This window comes from Canis lupus, chromosome 17 (assembly GCF_048164855.1).
Source record: "Canis lupus baileyi chromosome 17, mCanLup2.hap1, whole genome shotgun sequence".
Taxonomy (NCBI): Eukaryota; Metazoa; Chordata; class Mammalia; order Carnivora; family Canidae; genus Canis; species Canis lupus.
Genome location: NC_132854.1, coordinates 34,074,085 through 34,096,028, shown reverse-complemented (window position 1 = coordinate 34,096,028; position 21,944 = coordinate 34,074,085). Strand labels below are relative to the sequence as shown.

At 38.6% G+C, this 21,944-nt stretch overlaps 1 long non-coding RNA gene across 2 annotated transcripts in view; it reads right to left on the bottom strand.

Moving 5' to 3' along the window:
- Positions 1–21,396, bottom strand: part of LOC140608023 (uncharacterized) — a 44,390-nt gene extending 22,994 nt beyond the window's left edge. The window contains exons 1-2 of one of the 2 annotated variants that reach the window (XR_012009973.1): positions 21,069–21,396; positions 18,095–18,223 (exon numbers count right to left, since the gene is read on the bottom strand). This is a non-coding gene — a long non-coding RNA (uncharacterized lncRNA). The remainder of the gene's footprint in view (positions 1–18,094; positions 18,224–21,068) is intronic. The other variant, XR_012009972.1, reaches the window with a different exon arrangement.
- Positions 21,397–21,944: the final 548 nt, after the last annotated feature.

The following is a 21,944-nucleotide window of genomic DNA, read 5'->3' as shown; positions in this document are numbered from 1 at the left end:
AGGTTAGTTACATACATTTTGCAGACACCAAGGCCGGATTTTCTCACCAAAATAAATTCTTTTCAAACACAAACTATACAGCCCAGGGTGATTTTGTGGGATCTAAAGCTTTTGCACAGCATAAAGGGTTAAGTGGGGGTTCTCTGTTAATAGCTCTCTTCCTGTTACAGGGTCTCCTTTCCGATGTAAATTTAGGCAGTTGAGGGGGAGGCTGAGCTTTCCTGCATCTGCTGTGTTTTGATTACTTTTAACTTGAAATAATCTTATGCCACAGTGGCCCGTCTTGGAGCAGCCTGCCCTTGGCTCCTACACTTAGAACATCTTAGGGCGCACTTTCACTTTTATAGAGCAAAACAACCTTTGGTCTTGTTCCTCTGTATCACGACACACGGTTTGGTAGGTACAGTGGATGTAACGAGCATTTTTTCTACACAAGGAGGGAAGGGATACATACCCACCAAATCCAAACTAAACATATTCTCTACTCCAGCTCCCCTTAGCCCAGACTGTCCAAATGTGACATACAGACATTTTGGACTGGGTAATTCTGTGTTGTGGGGCCTGTCCTGTGCATTGCAGGGTGTTTTGCAGCATCTGTGGCCTTTACTCTGTAGATTCCAATACTGTATGCCCAGGGGTGACAACCAAAAAGATCTCCAGACATTGCCAAACATGCCTTGGAGAGCAAAGTCACTCCCACTCCGCTTGCCTTTGAGAACCACTGTCCTGGACAGATTCCTCCAAATGTCTATGGCTGCCCTAATGCCATCTAGCAAGAGGGAAGAGTCACAAAGCAGAAGTTGCAAGGGGAATGGCTCACAGCATTAAAGTAGGGCCATGCTAACCCAACTGCAAAATTCCTCCTTATGGAAGTTACTCATTTTAATCTTGTGCCATTCCTTATTCCTGCAAAACAATCCTCTCCATATCTCCATCTACATGATCCCGATCCTCAAAATCAGATATGCCAGAAGGTCTCTTATGATGGAATTTACCAGATCCTGAATACTTCCCTAAGCCCATACATAATTAGTTCATTCAGCAAAACTTTACCGAGTGCCTACTATGTACTAGTCTCTACAAATATCTCTGAACAAAACTGACAACTTTCTCTATCCTTATGGTCTTAATGTTATAGTTGACTGATACAGTATTTATTAGGATGAACTTATCACTGTAGTGTTTTTATATTTTGAGACACATGGTCATTTTTGTCGGGGGACGTATACATTTCCTTACATAACTTGTGACTACAGGAAGCATAGACTCAGTCCCAAGTAAGCCTAGGTTAAGTACTTTCTTCCCTATTTTAGTCAGCTTCCATTTGAGACAATTATCCTTTTCTCCTTGAGAGAGAGCCCATTTTTGCTCAAGAGGCCTTCATCCTCAAAGATTGTACCATCACTAAGGAATTTTAAGTGTTCTGTTGGATACTACTTGAAGAGACACATGCTCATTTCCCCAATGCACCTGTTCCTACGGTGGCCTTCTTCTCCACTCAACTCAGTTAAGAGCACTACCTAAGCACTGGTCCTCTCTCTGGCTTCTTCAGAATAACAAAAATAGCTTGTATGTACTAAGGGCTTATCAAGTGCCCACACTGTCCTAAGCATTTTTATGTGCATTGTCTCATTTCATGCATAAAGCAGTCCTGGGAGATAGACAAAATTGAGGCTAGAGAAATGGAGGCACTTGCCCAAGGTCACCCAGTTGAGAAATAGGACTGAGATTCAAGCCCAGGCAATCTAACTGCAGGGTCTGAATGCTTAGGGTCCATTATGAACACTGTGACTTGCAATGATTTCTGTGTGAGGTCCATATGAAAGCAAAGTAGGTCCAGTGATTGAACTAAAAAGGCCTTGATAAATTACCGTACAACAGGCAGCTGCACTTCACTGGGACGTCTTCAATTCTAATTAAACAATGGTAGCCCCATGATGATTATGGTAGAAAATATTGTAGGATTTTAAAATTGGAAAAAATGATTGGGTAATCTATATGCCATACATGTATTTCTCTGTGTCATATAGACAGATGTACCTGTACATATGTATGTATGCAGGAGTGGCGAAGACTCGTGATTCAAGAATATACTTTACTATACATGAATAGCATTCTTCGAAGGTGCCATCTTCCTGATAAGACACTTAAAGGGTGCTCTCAGTTTTGCATTTGGAAACCTTTTGGAGACTTGTATATGTACCCATGAGTGCATGCACACTTCCACGAGGCTAATTCTTTTTCTTGCCGCTGTGGTACCGTCCTCACAAACCTATGATTCACAACAGGAATGTAGCTTGGAACTTCTGCTATGTAAGCAGCTGCAGATACTTCAAATACCATTGTACATGTGATCCAGGACTTGCTATAAATTTGCCCCTAAAAATAAAGTAACAAGTGACTGAGCAGCAATAGGAATTAATCACTGCAGTGCGTGAATGGAATGTGCTAGGCTCTACCTCAAAATCCTTTTATAAAAAGATTGATATAATTAAAACCCCAAAGAAACAACCAAGGATGCTATATTTGAACAAATGTGTTGCAAAATTTTAGAAAGAAGACTTTCTTTTCTTTTCTTTTTTTTAAAGGAGAGATGTAGTGAAAAAGGATTTCCACACCTTCTACATCATTGGAAGTAAGATAATATTATTACATCACTGAAGAATTTATCATGCAAAGGAATTTAAATTGGATTCAATCTTGGGACACTGGGATTTTCTGAAGGCTGAAGGGATAATCAAGCTTCTCAATTAAGCTGTTTGCCATGATGGGAAATAACAGTTAAAACTTTTACTATAATTTGTAGCAAAGTTTACCTTGGTGATTCAGAAATGTGAATAGCCATTTGAAAAACCCAGACATCTCAAGTGTTCAAAATTAGACTTGAATGGTGAAATTCTTTAAAAAACAATAAACCAACCAACTAAAGAAAAAACCCAAAGAACTGTAACTTCTCAAAATCTGCCTTTTTCCTGTGACTATAATACAGTATCTAAATTCAACAGCCCCTATTCCTCTTACCCTTAATACCATCTCAAAAAGAAAGAGAAAAGGAAGGAAGGAAGGAAGGAAGGAAGGAAGGAAGGAAGGAAGGAACGAAGGGAGGAACGAAGGGAGGAAAGAAAGGCAGAAAATACTAACCAGACAAAGAAAAAAGAAAAACCATAACAATAACCAGCACTTTAAAAAAGGTCACTAAGCAGACAGTTCATAAAGGCCTCTATGATTCTGAGTACACCACAGGTAACAAAGTGTTTAGATCATCTGAAAGAGATTTTGATTGAAAATCAATTTTTGGACATGGGAAAGTGAAAGAGATTTCTTAAACCCACTTGAATTACCGAAGATGAAAGGTTAAAAGCTTTAAAGACCAAAAACTACATTAGCAACTGAACAGTAAATACCATCAACAGAGACACAGAAGAATTAGCAAAACAAATATTAAATGAAGAGGGAAAAAAGAATTCATTTCAAAAGCCAAAAAAATTTCTTTTCTTTGTATTCCAAAATTGATTTTGCAGTTTTAGATGAAAGGACTAATGGGTAATTTCTATTTAATGCTTTCTGAACAAGTGCACAAAATCACTCCCTGCTCCAAAGGGACAAGGATCAAAACAGGTAGATTTCCTTGAACAGCTTTGCCGCTGCTCTTCACTGTGTTAGGAGCTATGTTTCCACAGTGAAAGATGATGTGTTATGGTTTGTAGCTCTCTTAATCTTACATGAATTAGGCTTAAAACCACATACTATACGCTTGGTTTCTGTGGCATTCTTTGGTTTCTAGACTTGCAGAGGAAAACTACTATGGGGTTGAGAAGCACAGGTGGTTATAGCTTATTAATCTAACATTAAGAAGACCTTTTCAGGTAGGTGACAAATATTCCTTTTAATAATAAACCTTAAAAAAATTAACCACTATTGTTAGAAGCAATAATACATTTTTCTGCCTTCTTAAAGAGGCACTTAAACATGGTTTCTCTCTCTCTCTCTTTTAATAATTCAGGATCAATACTATAAACTTCATTTATTACTGGTATAGTAACATAATACTATCATGGGCTGAAGTATGTTTTCCCTTACAACAAAATACATTTGGTTCTCCAGACAAAAATGCTATGAAAAAAGAAACTACAGAACATTATTGGTACAAAAATTTTCTTTTTAAAAACACTTTATTAAAAAAAAATGTATTTCTTTTAGAAAGAGAGAGTACATGCATGTGAGTGTGGAGGGTGGGGGAGGTAAGACGGGGAGGAGGAGAGGGAGGGTGTTAAACAGACTCCGTGCTGAGTGGGGACCCCAACTTGGCACTTGATCTCACGACCTGGAGATCAGGACCCAAGCAGAAACCAAGAGTCAGATGCTTAACCAACTGTGCCATCCAGGCACCCCAGCACAAAAATTTTCAACAAAACGTTTAAAAGCCAAGTTTGACAGCACATTTAAAGGATTATATACCATGACCAACTAGGATTTATCCCTGGGATGAAAGGCTGGTTCAACATGCAAAAACTAATCAATGTGATAAACCACATGAACAGAATGAAGGACAAAAATAACATGATTATCTCAATTGATGCAGAAAAAAAAATTTGACAAAATTCAATGCTTTTTCAAGATTAAAATGCTCAACAAACTAAGGGAGAAAATTACCTCAACATATTATGTTAAGATTAGCATAATATGATGCTAACATTATACTCAATGGTGAGTAACTGAAAGCTTTTCCAAAATGAGGAACAAGACAAGGATTATTACTCTCTCCACTTCTATTCAATATTGTTTTGGAAATCTAGTCATTGCAGTTAGGTAAGAAAAAAGAAAAATAAAAACAGCATCCAAGTTGGAAAGGAAGAAGTAAAATGATCTGTGTTTACAGATCACATTTCTTACATATAGGAAACTAAAGGTTCTACAAGAAAACTGTTAGAACGAAAGATGAATCACCAAAATTGCATTATACAAAATCAATGCCAAGAAGCAGTCATGTTTTTGTATACAAATAGTAAACAATTCAAAATCCCTTCAAAAAGGAAATTAGGAAAACAATTTCTTTTATGGTAGTATCAAAAAGAATGAAATATTAGGGACAAACTTACTCAAGAGGCAAAGATTTGTACATTGAAAACTACAAAACATTACCGAAAGAAATGAAAGAAGACACAAATAAGTAGAAAGACATCCCATGTGTATGAATTTGAACAATTAATATCGCTGACATGTCCATACTGCTCAAGGTAATCTACAGATCCAAAGAAATCCCTATTAAAATATCAATGAAATTTTTTGCAGAAATAGAAAAAAATCTGAAATCTGTAATCTCAAAAGACTAGGAATATCCAAAATAATCTTGAGAGAGAACTGAGCTGAAGGTTTCACGTTTCTTGATTTCAAAACACATGACAGACAAAGCTACAGTAAACAAAACTGTGTGCTCCTGGCATAAAGACAAACAAGACCAAGGGAAGCAGGGTCGTGAAGAGAGATTTGCAGCCATGCTCTTTGCAGCATTATTCTCAGTAGCCAAGACGTGGAAGTGACCTAAATGTCCATCAGTGGATGAATGGAAACACACACACACACACACAATGAAATATTATTCAACTATAAAAAAAGAGGGAAATTCTGGCCTGTGCTACATACAACATGGACCTTGTAAGGACATGACCTTGAAGATATGATGTTAAGTGAGATAAGCCAGTCACAAAAAGACAAATATAGCATGATTCCACTTATATGAGCCAAACATTGTTTTGACAATCACATATAAACTTCTAGGGATGCATAACTTAAAAAAACACACGAATGGCAGAATTCTATAAACCTATTCTGCATTTCATTTTTTTCATTAAACGATAGATCTTGGAGATGTATTTATTATCTCATATTTGGATTGATCTCATTATTTTTAATGTCATAATAGACTTAGTAGACAGCCTGAATTAATTTAATTAGTTCTCTATGATGGATACCAAAGTTGTCTTCGTATTTCCCTATCACAAACTCTAAGACTGCTATTTAAAAAAACCTGAAATCTCATGTACAACCCCAATGTATAAAGCAGGTAATAGAGATAGTGTGTAAGACTATCATAGATATAAGGCAGATAAATTAAAACCATTCAAACCCACCATAGGAGCAAAAAACCTTCTATCATAAAGTATTTATGTGACATGGGACATCACTGAATACTGGTGCCAAGATCAGCACAGAAGCTGATGGGTGACACCCATGACACCTGTTCAAGGATGGTTGACTCAGGAACACAACAGCTATGGTGCCATGTTTGTACATGAAGAGGTATCTGAAAGGATGGATTATAAAAATGAACAATTTGTGGATACATTTATAAGTTCAAATACATGCACAAAATGTCAGGGAAAGCTTCATTTGTAGGTTTGTGCAGAATAAATTAACATATTTGAGATGTCTAATGTGTTAAAATTTGGTATTTAGCTTTTTTTTTTTTTTTTGCTGTGTATTGGTTCTACTATAATTTAAAAATATTTAAAAGAATGTAACTTTAAAACCAAATCTCATTTCTCATTTCTGAGATTGGCATTATGATAAAAGTTGATAACTCAAGGTTTGGCAACGATGTGGGAAATTGGCACTGACATGCATTGTTTTTGAGAACATACTCTTGTAGAAATTTTGAAGAGAAATTTGACACTTTTTTTTTTTAAAGATTTTATTTATTTATTCATGAGAGACACAGGGAGAGAGAGAGAGAGAGAGAGGCAGAGACACAGGCAGAGGGAGAAGCAGGCTCCATGCAGGGACCCCAATATGGGACTCAATCCCAGGACTCCAAGATCATGCCCTGGGCAGAAGGCAGGCACTAAACCGCTGAGCCACTCAGGGATCCCCTGGCACTTTTAATAAAAAAGTTTAAATATGCATATCCTTTGATCTGTCAACTACATGTGTTGGGACTTTCCCCAGATACACATAAAAATACATATGTAAAATGATTTTAATTATAGCACTGCATGTACTCACAAAAATTAGAAACTCTTTAAGTGTCCAAAACCATGGGTGGGGTTATTTAAATAATTTACAATATGCATATGGTTTATATTAATATGTAGACGATTAAAAGAATGAATATATCTGTATGTGTTGATTGGAAAGATTCCTAAGATATTCCATTAAGTGAACAGGACAAGGTAGAGAATAGTTATGTATAAAACCCTCTTTTTTTATGTGAGAGATGAAAAAAGGTATATATCTTTATGCATTCATCTGTATGAAAAATGTCGCAGCAAACTATTGACAGAATTGACTTCTGGGAGGTGGGTTGGTGGATCTGAGGTGGAAGGCAGACTTACACGTAAAATTTTTCTTGTAGTTAATGAATTTTCTTTATAATCACAAATACATATTTCAAAATGTAAATTAAAATAAAATATTTACAGAAGCACTACAGTTTTTGTGAAATAAAATTTGAAAAACATTTTTCAAAGTATTTTCACTCTTAGAAGACAGTGGTAATGATTTGGGGCAAGGAAGAGCACTTTCAGTTTCCTTGCTTTCCAAACCAAAAGATTTTGAAATAGATGAATTTCATACAATGAATTCAAAGATTTCTTCTGAGAAGATATCATCAAGAAAAATAAAGAGAAGAAGTTAATTTCAGAAGGGCTTACGGTGGCTGGGAATTGGGTGCATGGAACATCTAACTGTCTTAGAATGGTTGCTAAGACTTGGTTTTCATGGGTGGAGCAGGGAATTTTGCAGTTTTTTGACCAGCTCTCACAGAAACACTTGGACCCCCATCTTTGTAGGCAGGAAATTTCTTTCTTTCTTTCTTTCTTTCTTTCTTTCTTTCTTTCTTTCTTTCTTTCTTTCTTTCTTTCTTTCTTTCTTGAAATTTCTAACATAAAATGTACAGTTTCTCCCAGATTTGTAGCACCAGTGTACAAATTTTGTACATTTTTGTACTTGAGATGGGAGGAAAATTCCTGTTTTAATTATTTATTATTATTTTCTTAGCTTTAAAAGATTATTTTAGACATGCCTGGGTGGCATTGGACTTTTGATTTTGGCTCAGATTGCAATCTCAGGGTTGTGAGATCAAGGCCCACATTAGGGTCCACACTGGATGTGGAGCCTGCTTAGGATTCTCTTTCTCCCTCTGCCCCTCCTACCCTCTCCTCTTAAAAAAAATTATTTTATTTTATTTTTGTCCTTTGTGAAAAAGCATGAACAATATAGATAGCTCGAGAAAAATAGAAAGGAAGTAAAATTTCCATCGTCCAAAAGAGAAGTAACCTTAATATTCTGGTAAATTTTTCTTCCGTGGTTTCTCATTTGTTCACTCATTTAATTTGAGCTTTTATATGGATGTCATCATACTGTATATACAATTTTATTTCCTGTTCAGACAGGCCAGGGGAGTACTCTTCAGGACCCTGTGCTATAATAAAGATGTAAGGAGACCTGGATTATTATTATGATTAAATAGCTACAGCCCACCAAAACAGTCATAAAACTCATCTGGAAAATATGGTAACAGATTATTGAAAGTAGGTTGGAGGGTTGGACTGACCGGGGTATGGATACAAACATTAAGTTCAGGGATCAGAAGGGTTTTTGGCTTATAATATGTGACAGTTTTTCAACTTGCAAGAAGGAAGACTGATCATTTGCTTCCTTGTGGCACAGATGCTCAGATACATCTCTTCCTGGTCTAGCAGAGCCACCCCAGTGAGGGGAAGAACATCTGCTAAGCCAGCCATGGTAGGGTCAAACCAGAAAGGCTTTAACGTCGAGTCACAGAGAGCCCGACTATAGTAGATTAAACAAGTAGGAGTTTAATTTCCTCACCTGCTAAGACTTCTGGAGGCAAGCTGTTACTGGCTTCCATTCAATGAATGGATGATACCAGGGCTGGCACTCTGTGATTCTAGATGCCTTCACTTTATCCTAGCAAGATGGCTGCTATTGCTCAGACACAATGGCTCCTTCTGAGGTGGAAAAATAGGAAGGGTAAGGCACCAGCTCAAAGTGCTTCCTTTTATCAGAAATCAAAAGCTATCTCAGAATTCCCACCTCTGCTTATTTTTCATTGGCCAAAACTGTGTCAGATGGCCACCCCAAGCTGTTGAGGAGGCTGGGGAGAAGAGTGATTAGTTGGTCACATTGCTACATCACACAAACTTGGTGTTCTGTTATCATGGAAGAAGTGGGACATAGGCCTCATGTACATGCAGACAGTTCATTTTGTCTGCCATGGGGGACAGTTTATCCACTTCAACCTCCTTATTTCCAAAATATATGCAGAATAAATCTTTCCTTTGCCTGCTTGCTGCTCCAGAGGTGGAGGCTGTAGAACATGGATGAGATGGGACTCCAGGCTTGCTGAGGACCCCCTCAACACTGGGCACTGAAACATGGCAGCAAAACAGTGTGTATTGTGGGTCAGCAGAGGGTCACCCTGAAGATGGAGGCCACCACTGTCTAGAAGAATGGCCACCTCATGTCTACCTTGAGCCCATGTGGGGCTCCTGTGAGAAAGCCTGTTCATAAGCTTGATCATTCAAGGAGACCACCCCATTTCATCATGTGCAGTCATATAAGAGGGCAACAGAGATTTACCTCTCCCTCCATTTTAACCCAACATTGGAGGGATAAGCTCTAGGGAAAGGAGAGGGTGTAAGAGAAAAGAGATTGCTCTTCTGCCCTAGACGGTGGAAGCTGCAGAATAGACTGTGGTTTGGGGTGGGAGAGTGAGCCTTAGGTGACAGACAACGACATGAGCTGGACTGGATCTTCCAACCCTAAATGGAAGGGGATTGATAAACATGAGTGCTTGATAATAACAGGATCAGACTGAAATGTTGTGAGGGAGCTGCTATCCAGTAGGAAAGGAGGATTTGTTTTCTTTTTCTTTTTTAAAGGATTTTATTTATTTATTTATGAGAGACACACAGAGAAAGATAGAGATAGAGACATAGGCAGAGGGAGAAGCAGGCTCCCTGCAAGGAGCCCGATGTGGGACTCGATCCCAGGCCCCCAGGATCATGACCTGAGCCAAAGGCAGAGGCTCAACCACTGAGCCACCTAGGCATCCTGGAAAGCAGAATTTGATGGACTACAGTAACATCAACCATATGGATTGAATTGTGTTGAAATCGTAAGCCTTAGGTCCTGTGAATGTGACCTTATTTGGAAACAAGGTCTTTGCAATCAAATTAAATGAAGTCATACTGAATTAAGGTGGGCCCTAATTCAATATGAAGATGAAAAATAGGACCCAGAGACAGAGGAATAATCCCATGTGAAGACAGCAGCAGAGGTTGGAGGGACTGCTGCAAGCAAAGGAAAGCCAAAGGGTTGACAACCACCATCACCAGCTAGTAAGAGGCGAGGAAGGTCTCTACCCAATCTCGAGACAACATAGCCCTGCGGACACCATGATTTTGGACTTCAATCCTCCAGAACTGTGAGAGAACAAATGTCTGTTGTCTTAAGCCACCCATTTTGTGATACTTTGTGATACGATAGCAGCCCTCAGCAACGAAGACAACAGTCTTTAGAGTAGGAGAAAAAATTGTTTCATATGTTGACCCCTATTCACAAGAGACTTCACGAAACCAGTAAGACACTTTGGTGTGGATCAACACCTTTGCCACGATACTATTTTCAAGGACTACTTAACTTTAATGCTGTCCTCCTTGCCCAGGCTAAATAAAAAACATTCTTCAGGAGCCTTGAATTTTTTCCCAACATGGAAACTTGTCAATCTGTTCATGCTTGGAAAATGCATGATGTTTTTGCTTTGGTTCTTAAGCATGTTTCTTGGGACCACAGAGCTTATCAGAGAGAAGGCTTTAATAGCTTCTCCCTCTTAATATTATCTGAAAGAGGGTATCTTTAATTCCGTTTTTTCTGTACCTTTCTCCTTCTTGCTTGTTTTTTCTCTCTTTTGGCAAAAATAAAAAGAATGTTTTATTTTCCAGACCTTGACATCCTTATATCCTTTTGCTCTTATTGCAAAACTGTATATGAGGCAAAATGAAGGAGAAGCTCCAATTATTCTAGTTGTGCATGGTGGGCTTAGTCTAAGACTCTTGGCTACCATGGCAACAGGGCTTGGCCTTTAGCTATTCTTCTATCTCACCTGACTAGTAAATATATTTGCATATCTGGATGGGTAGGGAGAAGTGGGTAAGAAGCTATTATTTACAGAGGGCTTAGGGTATTCTTCATTCATGGAGTATCTGTGCTACATGCTCTATTTTATTTGGAGTTTCTTGGCTAACCTCTTTCAGTATTTTGCAACTTGCCTCACACTTCTTACACAACTTTAAATTTTTTCCTAAACATTTAAAATCATATTTTGACACAATAGAACTTGGCATTTTTAAGTTTACTATGATTTCCTCACATCTTCTTTTTTTACTTTAGAGGATACTAAATCAAATTTTAGCAAATTGCATTTTGAGCTCCCTGACAAATAGTAATTTTTTTCAATGGAAGTTTGACATGGTGAATTCTTATATAACGGCACCCCAAATTTCTGGTTTAACATTTTAAAAAAAATTTGGACATTTGATTTGTTTAAAAGTAGAATACCCATATAATTATGGCACACTAATTCTATTGGGATATTTCTTCATGTCCTAAAATCTATGTCATGGAAATATATTTGTCATTTTGAGGATGTTTGAGATGTTTGTTACTGTAGACACATTTTTAATGGGCCATCATAAATACTTCTTGTTAAAACTTTTAATTCTTTCAAAATTCAAGTTAATATTTAACACATGAAACAAGAAATAAACCGTTAGTGCCAAAGTTTCACCATTAAGGAGTGTTTTTAAGTTTTTTGAACTTAATTTGGACCTTTATTTTCATTTAGGCACCATTAAGGAATCTGAAAAGGGGAGTGACAGAAACATTGTTTGAAATTTGCCTCTGAAATGACCTTAACCTTTTGAATGCATATTCCAGGGTAGCATTAGCAAGCAATAAACCCAGGAGAGAATTAGGAGACAGAATGATTTCTGGAGCCTCCTGTTCATGTCTGGTGCTTCTTCTCTTCCTGCAAGAGATGTCATTGAGGTGCACGGGTATCTTGGGGAGAGGATGAGTGAGTGGTGAGGCCAGTCACCAAGATCAGGAATCCACAAGAAGAAAAATGGAAAATTTGCCCCGCTTGCTTTTCTTCTTCTCTCACCTCTCTCGAGGCTACTGACTCTGCCCCCCCCCAAGTCATGAACCTGAATGACTTTCATGATACTTCCTTTTCTCCGTCTCTACTCTTAGCAGTATCTAAGTCTGATGTGTCCTCCTATGTTCTTTCTCCCCTATCCCTTGGAATCCCTCAGAAGAATAATGATGGCAGGTTCCTAACTGGCCTTCTACCCCTGACTTCTTTCTAATCCAGATTTCATGATCATCTCAGAACCATAGATATGACCATGTTACTTACAAGCTTAAAAAACAAAAACAAAAACAAAAAGACCACAACACTTTAAAGGGTTCTCAATGCCTCTAGGATAAATCTTAAATCCTAGAGCTGGTCCTTATCATTAATTTACCTTTTGTTATGGGTGCCTTAAATTTTTGCTCATATCCAGGGTCACTGCATCTGCAGTGGTCACTGATCCAACTCTAAGGGGATGCTATTCATGGGTAGTCGGTGTTAACAATGACATTCCCTCTGCCAGAAATGGCTTTCCCTGCCTTATTCTTCTTGTAAGACACATCTTTCTTGGATTTCTCCAAGTACTCCCCTTCCCTGGAAATAGAGCCCTTTAGCCTCTTTAGTCCTCTCTCTACCATGTATTTTATATTCCCTACAACTCATAATATTAAGTATTAGTGTACATGCTTTTCTACCTCCTTCTCTTCTCTACCCCAGGTTAGGAGTAAGCTTCTTGAAAACAGAGGTTCATCTATTTCCCAGCACTAAACACTTTGCCTGGCATATGGAGGTGCTTAATATTTGGAATAAGCATACGAGCAAACAAATGAACACAATACGATTAATTTCAGGTTGATGTGGGCACCTCTGAGTTATCTCTTTAAATTTTTTTCTGAGTGCATTTGGAGTGTTTCTTTTCTTTTTTTTTTTAGGATTTTATTTATTCATTCATGGGAGACACAGAGAGAGGCAGAGACAGGAAGAGGGAGGAGAAGCAGGCCCCATGCAGGAAGCCCCAGGTGAGACTCGATCCTGGGACTCCAGGATCAGGCCCTGAGCCAAAGGCAGACGCTCAACCACTGAGCCACCCAGGCGTCCCTGGAGTGTTTCTTTCTATACTAGCTCTGGTCCCATTCTAACAGTACCTGTCCTTCCCGATTGTTTTCTAGTTCCTTTGCGTACAGCTTCTGTCTCTCGCAGGATTTGGCTTTCTTCTGGAGCGGGTATTATCCACCACCATACACTATCTGCTCCCTTGTACCATATTTTCCTTTGTGGGGTTGAGCAAAGGTTTACTGTGGCTGCACCACAACTGGCAGCTGTCAGAATCAAAACTCATTAATAAAAAAAATGATAATGCTTCAAAGTACATCACATTTTTCCTTCAAAGTCCTTTGTGAACATTATCTTATTAATCATCATAATAGCTCAGAGGAAGATAAACATTGTTGGTTATCTTACCTAGATCATATTTTGAAGGAACGTCTTTTTCTTGTTATTGTTTGATTATGCTATGAAATCTGGATAGTGATTTTCATATTGGCTATTTGGATATAATTTGATATGCTGATGTAAAAATTTCCCTGGATCGGTAACGTGGTTTTTATTTTTATTTTAGATGTCTCACCCTGACTCTTGTCAAATCTTTTCAGAGAGCTGAGCAAAGAATAACAAGCAAAAGACTCAGATATTTCTACTCAAGGACTGGGATTTTTCTGGGTAGTGTGAGACTCATTAAACCATCATTGGCTTATGTTCTAGAAATCAAAAGATGAACTAACTGCATTCATAGTGCTCAAATGATTGTTGACTGACTGATATACTGAATCTGAATGTTTAGAGGAAGGGTTTATGTAGGAAATTAGGATTCCAGTCAGAAATTCCACTAGTAACTGGTATCAAATAGCTGAAAGAGAATTCTTTTAGGAAAGGAATTTTACTTAGAAAACTGGTTGAAAAAGTTTACTCAATAGTTCTGTCCCCAACTCACCTCTGTCATCCTATGTTTCTTTTTCTCATAATACTTTAAAAAAATTTATTTATTTATTCATGAGAGACAGAGAGAGAAGCAGAGACATAGGCAGAGGGAGAAGCAGGCTCCCTGTGGGGAGCCTGATGTGGGACTTGATCTCAGGACCCTGGGATCACGACCTGAGCCAGAGGCAGACACTCAACCACTGAGCCATCCAGGTGCCCCTCTCATAATACTTTTCACACAGTTTGTAATACATTTATTTACAGTTTTAGTTTCCCTTTTGTGGCAGGGACCATATGTCCCTATGTACCTGACAAATATGGTCAGTTGAATTGACTATTGAGTTGAAAAAGTTAACTAGCAAAATCTTTTCTGTAGAAAAATCGAAAGAAGGATAGATTCCATTTCAAAATTATAGAGAGGGACTGTCTGATAGTTGGCACTGTATTCAAATTGGGCATCAGCTGTTATCAGTGATCCTTCTGTGAAGAGTTTGAAATCTTCCAATAATTCAACTAACTGTATGGTCTCTGGAAATTGTTTTATTTATTTATTTATTTTTTATTTTTTTAAGAGATGAGAAATGTCACAGTTGATTTTGGCATTTTCTACCTGCTAGGATGGAGTCTTATTTTGTATGAGTGTCCATCTGGGTGGAGTGGCCATTGGAGCCAATAAAGCTCCATTATCTATGGTGCTGGAAAGTGTGTTGGAGTGAGGCTTCATGGGATTTATTCTCAGGTTTCTTCCTAGTTTAGGCAAACATTTCTGACATCATAGATTCTGTCAGCTGTGCCTACCTCATTGACATAGACTGAAATCAGCAAGCTAGAGTCAGGCTACAGTGGTGAGCAAACATCTGCCTTTTCTCAACACAAAGGTTTGTGGCGGTGGGGTGTGGAGATGAGTAGAAGGGTGGAACATTTCTCTATCGTGTAGTTCCACTTCCTGCTTGAGCACACATAGGCTTTCCACTGGCACCCCTTCTTCCCACTCTTTTTAAAATTCTTTTTGTTGTTTAGTAACCTGTATATCCAATACGGAACTTGAACTCCTGACCCTGAGATCAAGAGTTGCATGCTCCTCTGACTGAGCCAACCAGGTGCCCCCTTCTCTTTTTATTTTCATTTTTAATTTTTTTTGGAAAGAGACCGTGTGAAGAGGAGGGGAAACACCAGAGGAAGAGGGAGATAGAGAATCTTAGGATCTCAGGATCATGAGATCATGACCTAACTGAAATCAAGAGTTGAACGCTTAACCACCTGAAACACCCATGCACCCTCAGATACCCCCTTCTTAATGGCACTCCAGGCAGTGCTGGCACCTAGGACAAAGACGGAAGCTTTCTGGAAACCTCCTTGGTTTGAACATACTCTCAAAAACTTTTTCCAACCCCTAGGTAATTGTGACCCATTATTGAAAAGTGCCTGAGTAGAACATACAGGCTTCTATATGCCACTTTTTGAGATTGGGAGATAAAACATCTTTATATCTTTCTAAAATCTTGTTCATACTTGCCTTTTTGTCTTTCAAGAAGGTTGGTATTGACATCCTATAGAAGGAGCGTAGCAAAGAGGATTAAAAGTGATTCTAGACTCTAATTAGTAATGTGTACGTTCCACAGCTCTGTGCTGTAGAGGACAGAATCTTAGCCAATAGCCTCCCAGAAAAATAATGCTTTAAAAGCAAAATCCAAATTCTGTTTAAAAAAAAAAATTCTTGGGGTGCCTGGGTGGCTCAGTGGTTGAGCATTTGCCTTTGGCTCGGGTCATGATCCCAGGGTCCCAGGATTGTGTCCTGCATTGGGCTCCCTGCAGGAGGCCTGCTTCTCCCTCTGCCTGTGTCTCTGCCTCTGTTTGTATCTCTCATGAGTAAATAAATAAAATCTAAAAAAAAAAAAAAAAATCTTAATAAATCTAAGTTCCTCAGCTTCATCTCTTAAGCTTTTCACTTAGTAGAGCTCATATCAGCATCTATTTCATTCTTTTAACAAAATACTATTGTTTTGATGAAGTTCTAGTGTCTCAATCGTCCGTGTTTTGCCAGCAGTTTGTAGGTGGGTATTCAAAGCAATTATGACAGTGATTACTATCCTGAGCAGTCTGCTAAATCTCCAATGCTGAAACATCTCTCAGGGAGATTTCTGTAGCTTTTGGGAGCTACAGAACTCTTCATGTAACTTGATATTCAAAAGACTCTTTTCTAAAACAGTGGAACCCTATTTTGAAGGTAAACCTCAGAGCTGGGTCATAGTTTGGGTGGAGGAGCCCAAGAAGTTGACAATAAGCAAGTCAGATAACTAGTCTCCAACTCCTTTTCAATCATGTTGGCTCCCCTGGTGATTTAGCCTCTCCTGTCCTGAGCTCTGTCATCTGGTAATCAGCAAATCAAATGTTTTTTGGAACTCTTGAATCTCTTCCTTGCAAGCCAAGCAGTCACATTTTGAAAGCCACTACAGCAAAATTTTAGCCAGAACTTTGCAATTAGAAGACTGAGCAGAATTTCCAAACTGTTTACTTTCCTTCTAAAAGGTACAAATTACTTTTAATCTAAAGGAATAATTGAACCCATGAAGCTTGGAAGATTATCTTAGAGTTGTAATATCCGTGACCATTTCTGAGACAGAAAACTTGTAACTGGATTGCCATTCTGCCCTAGTCTTCAAGGTAAACTTAATTTGACCTATAGGGGTCAATCCTTAACCTTTTGAGTTGCCAAATTAGTTGCAAAGTGGAGGTAGGGGAGTAGATGGGGTTAATTTTTTTCAAGCATTGTGACCTGTAAGATCCAAATGAAAGTCTAACAAACTTGTCTCTTTCATGCCCTGGTCCCCCGCCCCTCCGCCCGCCATCTTCCTTCCCCCATATCTATAATTCCAGTCCTGATATAAATAGAGCAGTTACCTAGCCTCTTAGAGTTCAGTTTTCTATTCTGTAAAATAAGCAGATGTTGGCTAAAATGATGTTACCTTTAGTTGCTAGCAGTTGATAATTACATGGGGTCTGGTCCCCCACGGCCATGCCAGCAGTGCCCTAGGCAACTCCAAAAGCCTCCATCCTCTTAGATGCCCATGCACCTGACTCTGGAGTTGTGCAACACAGTGGCCCCATGTGGGGTGGTTTGAAAGGTGCGACCAAGTTTCACCTCAGCCTTAAAAAATCTGTTCGTTCCAGATGCTTTGAAATGTTGCCACTAGAGACCCAAGTTTAAATATTATTCTCTCCAGTATGATTCTTGGACAGATAACACATTAAATCATTAACAAGTTATGTGAATTGTTTTTGTTTCCTCCATGACAGGAAGACCCTGAAGAAGTATGAGAACTCTGGGTAGATGGTGTAAGGGAGGAAAAACTTCCTTTTACCTTTTATGTTCTGTGGTCTGAGAATTAACCTGACATAAAACAGATTAACAGGGGATAAACATACACTTTTTATTTAGTATTTTGTGTACACATAAGAGTCTTTAAAAGGAAAATGAAGACCCAAAGGAGCCATTAGGCCTTGAAGCTTAATACCTTTTTTTAAAAAAAGATTTTATTTATTTATTTGAGAGAGAGAGTGTGTGAGCTGGAGGGAGAGGGAGGGGGAGAGAGACTCTGAAGCAGACTCCGCACTGAGCACAAAGCCGGACATGGGGCTCAATCTCATGACCTTGAGATCATGACCTGAGCCAAAACCAACAGCCATGTAACTGACTGAGCCACCTAGGTGCCCCTTACGTTTGTTTTTAAACCAAGAATGATACACTGTGTAGATGTGACAAGACAAAGGGGCTTGTACTCAGGGCAGTAGATTATGGGACAGAGACTAAGAAATACATGAGGGAAGTAAATGGAAGATGGGGCTTGTTTCAGTAGGTCTGTTTGGACAGGGCTGTGTTGGCATTGACTCCCAGTCTTCAGGGATAAGAATGTTCTTTTCCTGGCACAGGAAGGGCACCTTTCTCATGGGAAGTCTCCTTACCTGCTTTTAGGTAGAAAGGGAGAGGTCAGAAAGTGCTTCCCATATCTGCTGTTTCTCAAGTGCCTTCAGCTCATAAGATCAAGACATCAAAGTGGCATATTTTCCAGAGGCAGGTTCTGGACCCCTTCACTGAGAGATGGTGATGACAAGGAAGAGGTGCTTAGATGAAGGTAAACAAGCTGGCAATAACTAAATTCAAATCTTGGCTCCATTGAGAAGTTGAGAAGTTGTGTGACCATGAGCAATTAATTAATTAATCAAAATATTGTGAGCCTCAGTTTCCAAATATGTAAGATTGTAGTATCTCTCCTTAGAGAACCACTGTGAAGATTCAACAGTGTCTCATGTAAAGTCCCTGGTATACAGTAGGTGCTCACTAAATATGACTATTACCTATTACTTCATAATTTTACCCAAAGCTAGATCTGATATTAGACATTTCAATCACCCAGTGGAAAACAAATAGAAGTCTTGGTATTCAAGGGAAAAACAGACACACCTTCCCACTTGAGGAATGATTTTTTGTTTCATAATCTTCTGTGCCTGTGGCACAGCTGGAGAGGGATGCCAAGAAGTACTTGTACTCTGACTTTCCTCACACATCCTCCAATACCTCTGAGTTGTTTGGCACATGTGAAAATGGGATGGTGCTCTCTAAACAGCAAAATCATTATGTTAAAAGCTCATCTTATTTTCTTCCATTTAAATATCAATGATAATGCTGGAGATATTCTTTGTTTTTGTTAGGCAGCAGGTTTTCTCTCGTTTTTAGCTGTCTTCCATTAAAGAAGTATTTTTTGATTGCTTACTCCATTTATTTTGTGGAAATAAGAATCTATTGTTCTATCAGGAAAAAGAAAAAACCCACCTCACTGCAATAACCATTTAGAATGAGAAGAAGGGAAAGTATTTTGGAAAAAAATAATTCCTTTCCCATATTTCTCTTAAGTTGTATATCTTGGAACTAGTTTTCCATTATAAGGACCTTCTCTTTTGTTTATGAAAAAAAATTGAAAACTCTAATAAGACAAAACCCATAGGATTTATCCATTTTCCTAACTAATTTTCAGGCACAATGCAAAGCTGCCATTAAGAATCTCTGTTCTTTGTCCAGTCCGATTTAAAAATATTTCTTTAGAGATTACAAAAGATTTCAAAAACATGTTAAAGGACTCTTCTTAAAAAGTTGACTCCCCTTGGGAACTTGGAAATCAGATTTTCGAACCGTTCTTCTTAGCTGCCTCTGAAATTTAATCTTGAATAGCATTATATTGTCTTCCTAGCAATGGTTCGCTCGATCTAGCTTTCAGGCAGTGTGAGCATGGAGATGGGAGCTGGCCACACAGTGTACCCCTTTGGAGGATTTATTCCCATTTTTAAAAATCTCAGTTTACCATGTAGATTGTAGAGGTGGATTCTTTTTTATGGGGACTAGTTCCTTTTCTCTATCTAGAAATATTTGTACTGAGGCATATTTGTTCACAATTTTTCTTAGTCTGTCTTAGGGGTGTTAGTGTTTTCCCTTAGCAAATAGATGATAAATTCTGTGAAGCTGGGGGACCCTGTATAATACTGGAGTTCTCTACAGTGCTTAGCCCAGTTCTTTGCAGCTGCATCCATAAATACTGTTCTTATCCATTTATTGGTTGATTATCTGTTTGTCAATCTCTAATCCAGTAGAAAATTAGAAAGAGGCTCGAAGTTCTCTCCTTGTGTGCAATTCAGCTAACAGGAAAGAATTTCCAAAGCAAAATACCCAATTATTTCTCTGCCCTCACAGTGCACCCCTTCCCTCCTGATTAGGTATGAGCTGTAAAAGGTAAACCAAGGCGGTAGAGCTCACTTCATCTTTATGCTCTGAATGCTGGAAAGATGGAGCAAGTTCTCAGAACCTTTGGTATTAGATCTGCCGATTGTAGGCAGACAAACACAGCTGTTGGATGATTTGGAGAGAAGCTTCCTTCTCTTAGAAGGGATAATCAAGAATTGGCTGCGTTTCTATTTCACTGTTTTGTTGAACTCCTTCTTTAAGGAGCGATGAGGATCACACAGATTTATCAATGTATTAGTTTGGGAGAGGGCATTATTGTTCATCTGATTCAAGTCTGCCATTTGATTCAAGAGAGGCCCAGAGAGTGCAAGTGGTTAATAAGGCCAAACAGCAGTCAGGGGCATGATCAGTATGAGATTCATTTTTTTTTTAATTTAATTTTATTTATTCATGAGAGGTACAGAGAGAGAGGCAGAGACATAGGCAGAGGGAGAAGCAGGCTCCCTGCAGGGAGCCGAATGCGGGACTCGATCCCAGACTCCAGAATCACGCTCTGAGCTGAGGGCAGATGCTCAACCAGTTAAGCCACCCAGGCATCCCAGGATGAGATTCTTCATCTAGTTCCCCTTCCACTTTGTTTCACTACTTCTCTTTGATAAATAAAGGGATTGACCCAGATTCTTAATCTTTTCCTTTTCTGATTTACCTTGCTTACTAATGAAATGCAGAGATCACGATAATGAAAATGTTTGCAATTTCCACCTGTAACTCTTATGGAATTTACTGTTGAAAATTAGATCAGAATGCGAGGCACTGTAAGCCACCTGGCAGAAACTTGACACAAAAGGTCTATAGGAGTATTTTTTAGGTTTAAATTTCTTAAAAAAGGACAGCCATGGAAAAAGGCCAAAGAGTAAATATCTACCATTGTTTTTCCAGTCACATCATGCTGATAAATTTAAATTGGTATGACAATGAATACAAGATTTTTAGAAGATATATAAAAAGTAGCTTGGATGGAACCAAATAACACAGACTTGTTATTGTTCCCATCACCACAGTTTGAAAGGTGTGGCAGGAGAAAGTGAACAGAGAATCTTAGATGAAACACAATATTGATATTTGGCAGGCTCAGATGAATTTCCACCCAAAGATATGAAATCCCTTTACCCACACTAATTATGCCTCCTTGCCAGGACCAACCTGTGGTACAGCCAGGAAGTCGGCAGAGGTGGACTTTGGCTTCTTCTCTTGCAGTACCCCCTTTTCTTTTTGGTGCTGCTCCCACAGTTCCTGAAAGGTGGCTCCTCAAAGGTTTAATGACCACCTGCAATAGTGCACTTGTCCTTGATCGTTAAGAAAACAGAATTCTGGCTTCAGCTGATCTACTGAATCAGAATGCCTGTAAGTGGAGTCCAGGAATCTGCATTTTTACCACAGGCCTCCAGTACCAGCCCCATGATCTTCTGCACACTGGGCTTTGAAACCTACTGAGCTAATAACCTCTCCCGACTGCCAGAGGTTTATGTTCTTTTATTGACAAACCTGCTCTTCTGAACTGTAAGTGACAGATATGATTTAATGTGAGTGTTCACCAATGATCTTGGAAATGCTTTTCTTTGTTTTAGGACAGAGAAAGAACAACCTCTTTGTGGAATACTGTGCATTTGGAATTGAGCGAGGCAAGTGATTTTTAAAGTCTTTAAAATCTTAATTTATTTTTAATATTTGATTTTATCTTGCACAGCGATTTTTTATTTTTAAGGAGGCTAGGGCAGTTGAACAGGCTTGGTGTTAGAAATCAGAGGATGTTGGGTTTGAATCCTGACTCCATTCCTTATTAACTAGGTGATTTAACCAATTTCCTTAATTGCTCTTAGCTTCACTTTTCTCATTTATAGAATGGAGATAATTATAACAACAACAACAAAATATATATATATATATATATATATATATATATATATATTATTCTAATCAGATGGCTGTGTTTAGAAGCTTGCCTATGATACATTAGCTGCCCCAAACATATTCAATGCATACAAACCACTCAGGGCCTTATATTAATTGGTCATGGTG